General features: G+C 38.8%; 1 non-coding gene across 1 annotated transcript; it reads right to left on the bottom strand.

Annotated features, from left to right (window-relative positions):
* Window positions 1–5,526: 5,526 nt before the first annotated feature.
* trnae-uuc (transfer RNA glutamic acid (anticodon UUC)) lies at window positions 5,527–5,598 on the bottom strand. Its single transcript has one exon. It is a non-coding gene; the product is annotated as a tRNA-Glu (tRNA).
* Between the last annotated feature and the right edge of the window lie 73 nt (window positions 5,599–5,671).

The following is a 5,671-nucleotide window of genomic DNA, read 5'->3' as shown; positions in this document are numbered from 1 at the left end:
ACAATGCAATAAGCATAAAGAATTACAAAGCTTGTCTACACTGATTCTGTAAAACATCTGAGGATCTTAACGCAACAGAAATACTTTTTAGTATCACTAATTTTATCTGTTGCCTTTTAAAAACAGAATAGCTTAAAAACTGCTGSCATAAGATCTTGTGGATTACGCAAGGGCCTTTAAACACCAGAATTCASTAAGTCATACCTTTGTTATCCAGCAATGCACCACATTTCCAAGATTTGTTAAAAATAGGCTTGGGTAATAACTTTTGGATTGTGCCATTCAACAAGCCCATTGGTTTGATTTTGAAAAAATCAGTACTTGTTCACAAACTCTGAACCCTGGTCTGTAAGAAGCCTTTTGGGTGCAATAAATTTGTTAAAGCAATCAAATATACAACTCATGACCTCAGCTGCTGTTTTTGATTTGAGTGGGGAGGCCTCTGCCCATTTGGTGAAATAATCAATCACACAAATGTACTGACTACCATTATTTGTTACCGTCTGTTTACCCACTAGATCCATTCCCACCAACTCAACAGGCTCCATCACCTGTGAACAGATATGGACGAACTGTTAATCCCAGTCATTCTACAGCTACATAMACATGTCATCTGGTTCAGTTTAACTTCCTCCCACCTCTATGGGGTTATATTCACTCTTTTCTTTACGATTTTAAGATTTGCCCTTTTGCTCTGGCATTGGGGGCACTGAGCAACCTGAAATACAAAGAGAAATTAGATTAAAAACTATATAAAACCCCTAGATAAAGAGAATTAAATGCATAAAGACATGCACACCTATTTCTGGATGTCATTCTCCATCCCTGGCCAATAACAGCGACTGGCAAGGGCACTGTGGGTTTTTTGCCAACCACAGGTCCCTCCCACATCACTATGGAATTCAATGAAGAGTTTGTTAGCCTCCTCTGCTGTGGACACAACTTTGGCCAGGTGTTCTGTCTGGTTTCTGTCTTTGCATATATAATGCAGTTCCCCATCTAAAATGTTTAGACATGTTTAGGCAGCCATTTGCATTCTTTAATATTAGGCTTTATGGGATTATGATAATATATAATTACATTGCAAGTTGATGCATTTATATTTACGGCCTTGTAGTTATGCACTTGCGTTTGAGAACCAATCTCTGCTTGTTTGTTGCCCCTTCTGGGTATCTATTCTGAACTTTAAAATCCAAGATTTCYTTCRCTTTTCTGGAATCCATAGATGAGTTCAACTGACTAAGTTATAAACATAATAMATTTTTGTTATCAATGTAAAAAGCTTAGGTATTGTGTGGGGACATTCGACAAGCAAGTGTCTGATGCTCTGTACTCTGAGTCTGAGCGGTCTTTATGGGAGCAACACACATCAAGAGATCTCACTATACCATGACMAAGGCAGAGCAGAAGAGAATCAAACCGTATGGAGCCAGGTGGTCAGAACTCTTCCATCCGAGTTACTTCAATGCCATCAGATTTGTTGTCATAGATCCAGTGCACAACCTTCTCCTTGGTACAGCAAATTGTGTTCAGACTTTGGGCAGAACTGGGAATTTTGYCAACAAAATCCCTTGATGAACAGCAAAGAAGAGTGGAAAACATCAAAGTACCCTATGAGGTTGGAAGAATTTCCTTATGAATTGCTTCCTGCTTTACAGGATTTGCAGCAGCTCAGTGGAAAAGCTGGACTACCATTTATTGACTGTTTTGCCAGAAAGTGGTGATCAACAACAGTCAACAACAGGACATGTGGTTTGACTWTGATCCAGCTTGTATTATATTCTGTCTGCCGTTTCCAGTCTGTTGATGGATATGACKCTGGAGCAGAAACCTGCAGACATTTCTCTCACAATGTGRGGATTTGGTTTTCTGTGTGTCAATTTAGTTCCTCTGTTGTCTTGTCTGCCCTTGATTGCTCCSAGCTGTGTCTCGTGTTCYCTGATCCTTGTGTGTTTAATCCCACCTCTGTTMCCTGCTAATTGTCGGATCTTTGTCTAACTGTCTTGTCTGTCTTACGTTATGTTATCAACCAGTGCTACTAGCTTTTGAGTTCTTTGCCTTTATGCTCASCTATTCTGCCTGGGCTTCTCTGTGCTCTTCGTTGTTCACCACTAAACTACAATTATTCATCATAACATGGGTCCACCGCATCTACCTCACCACCAAAACCCACAAAATATGTTAAACTCTTTGGCCYGCTGCACTGCACCCCCAACATGCATTTACATCTCCATGTTAAGGAGTGCATGTTGGACTACGGACCAGTTTATTCAATTTGGTGTTTTTCATTTGAGCGTTTTAATGGAATACTGGAACAACTGAAGTCCAGATTATGAGGAAATTTCTTCAGAATCAACAACTTACACATCAATGGCATACCATTGATGTGTGAATATGGTGCTGGAATTCATGATATTTAGCAATCACAAATGACTGGAACTTTACTTGATGGCTGACCTGATATGCTTTATGTAAAGCAGAAGAACTTCTCCTGCAACAGGAATAGCGGCGCCTCTGTCTCCATTCCACCACACAACCATATAGGTTAACAAACGTGCAACGACGAAAATGGTATTACTGACATTGACTGCTTTGCTATGACATCCATAGACGGAGCAGAAAGGTCAGTATGTGTATATGCTAAGTGTTGTGGAAATGGTAACAGTTTTAAGGAACCAGTCAWTGACCCTTTAGCAGAGCCATGGCAGGCATTATGAAGAAGTTAATAGTTGTGTGTGGAAGTCCAMTAATACAATGTTATTGTACATGTTTCTTGGCTCAATCCCCACCCAGACGTTTTTTAATACGTAAATCTGTGACTTTGACACCAGACAGTATGACTGCACTGCAGAAACAAGACATCATTCCCACAATGAATGGGAAGCAGGATGTCAACAGAATCAAACTCCTCAAGGGAGAAATCAGGTTCAGTTACGTAAGTCCTCTGGTTGGGGTGAGGAGAGAAAACTATTGCTGTAACATTTATAATCCCTTGAACTTTGACTTTTCATTTACATTTAAGACTTTCTGCTCTCTTCACTATAAATCCTATATTTTATTTGTTCAAAATGAACCCTTAGCCTTGAAATGGTGCAGCATTGATCTCTAAACATTCAGCTAGTTTCCTGTAATGRTGTTTTKTTTCTTTCTGACATTGCAAGCTGCTGTACCATTTAGTTAATGTGCAAACCACATTGATTCTTAGGAGACAAAACAGGGGATCGTGACTATTAACCACTTTATTTCCTTTTAATTAAAATCATCATAAAGCCAAATAGTTGAGTGTAAAGCTATTTTTATTCAGTAGAATAATTAGTGGTTGAAAAGCAGTTCCTAGCAGATGGCTTGCTTCAGGTAGAAAAGAAAAATATTTTGATAAGGTTGCACATCTGTAAAACTGTCTGGCTTCACAGAACACCAAAGGTTTGTTGGCTTTATGACATCAGGCTGTTAAAATGTTACAAAAAATGATTTAATTGTTCATGGGTCCAGGTAGAAGTGCAAGTGGTCGTCAGAACCAAACTATCAACCTTTCAGCGCATAAAGAAACTAGAACCAAGCTGGCTATCAGAAYCTGGACAGGAGGAATGGGCATTTATCACATTATGAAAATATATTATTGTGATAAGAATTTAGATTTATCTCAATGATGAAAAATTCAAACAAGGGACNTTGAAAAGCAGTTCCTAGCAGATGGCTTGCTTCAGGTAGAAAAGAAAAATATTTTGATAAGGTTGCACATCTGTAAAACTATCTGGCTTCACAGAACACCAAAGGTTTGTTGGCTTTATGACATCAGGCTGTTAAAATGTTACAAAAAATGATTTAATTGTTCATGGGTCCAGGTAGAAGTGCAAGTGGTCGTCAGAACCAAACTATCAACCTTTCAGCGCATAAAGAAACTAGAACCAAGCTGGCTATCAGAAYCTGGACAGGAGGAATGGGCATTTATCACATTATGAAAATATATTATTGTGATAAGAATTTAGATTTATCTCAATGATGAAAAATTCAAACAAGGGACATATTAAAAAACCCTAATAGCAAAGTCAAAGTATTGTCAAGATTGTTACTTTTTGTCCATGGTTTGGCTCCAAGGGAATACCAATAAATACCAATGAGTTAAAAAAATATGATTTATTATTCAGTGATAAAAATAATTTCTCTTGTAGCAGCCAGTGGCCCGAAACAGTCAATTTTAAAATAGGCAAGACTATTTTATTGTTAGTTTCATTATGACAAAAATACAATAAAATATCCTGATAAAAATTGAAGCCCATATCACCCATCTGTAAAACGTTTTCTGACAAAAGTGACTCAGTTTTGGCAAAATATGACTCGGGTTATTATTTTAGAAAGATGTCTGAAGTGCAAGTTTATCGTGGCTTTTAAACATGTTAAATCTAAATTGTGAATCCTCCCAAAATCTCAAAGGTTTTGTGTTGTAAGGACTAACCCGCAAAACAGAAACGGTGGCATAGAGAAGGAAACAAAGTACGTACAAAAAATAAGATTACTAAAATAAAGCAGGAACTACAACTCATTAAAAGACAAAACAAAGTATCTAGAACCATGATAGTTTTATACTTTCTCCTTTAGAAGATGTAGCTTTTTCTTATGACATGTCTTATAACTTATGACATGGCATCGTCAATACCTAGCTTCTCTCACAAAAATGTCCCTGTCAGTCTAGTGGTCAGGATTTGGCGCTTTCAGCGCTGCTCCCTTCTTTTGTAATACAAGCTAGCAAGAGGTCTTTGAGGATCAATGCCAAGAGTACATTAAAGACATGATGAAAACAATGCTGCAATTGAAAGTGAAGATAACATTCCCTGACCAGGAATTGAACCCGGGTCATGACAATGAGAGCGCAGAATCCTGAACACTAGACCAGCATGGACCATTTTGTTGTGGAGAATCAAGCAAGAGGACTTTGAAAATCAATACCAAGCGTGCTTTAAAGACGTGGTGAAAACAACAATGCAATTGAAAATTCCTTTCCCTGACCAGGAACTGAACCCAGGCCCCAGCAATGAAAGTGCCAAATCCTGACCAATAGACCATCAGGGACCTTCTTTTATAATAGAAGCTATCAAGATATCTTTGAGGATTAATACCAAGAGCGCTTTAAAGATGTCATGAAAACAACAATGCAATTGAAAGTGAACATACCTTTCCTTGACGGGGAAAGCAACCCCGGCCGCGGCGATGATAGCGCTGAATCCTTACCACTTGTCCATCAGTTACCATTTTGTTGTGGAGAATCTAGCAAGAGTTCTTTGAAGATCAATACCAAGAGTGTTTGAAGAGATCATGAAAACAATGAGGCAGGTGAAAAGAAACATGCTATTCCCTGACCGGGAATGGAACCCCAGCCGTGGGGGTGAGACTGCTGAAACCTGACCCACTAGACCATCAGGAACCATCTTTTGTAATAGAAGCTATCAAGATGTCTTTGCGGATCAATACCAAGAGTGTTATAAAGACATGATGAAAACAACAATGCAACTGAAGGAGGACATGCCTTTCCCTGACCGGGAATCGAACCCGGGCCACGGCGGTGAAAGCACCGAATCCTTACCACTAGACCATCAGGGACCATTTTTTGATGGAGATTCTAGCAAGATGTCTTTGGAGATCAATACCAAGAGTGCTTTATACACGTGAAGAA

This window comes from Poecilia reticulata, linkage group LG10, assembly GCF_000633615.1.
Source record: "Poecilia reticulata strain Guanapo linkage group LG10, Guppy_female_1.0+MT, whole genome shotgun sequence".
NCBI lineage: Eukaryota > Metazoa > Chordata > Actinopteri > Cyprinodontiformes > Poeciliidae > Poecilia > Poecilia reticulata.
Note: the sequence above shows the minus strand (reverse complement) of the source record. Positions and strands in the feature narration are given on the sequence as shown.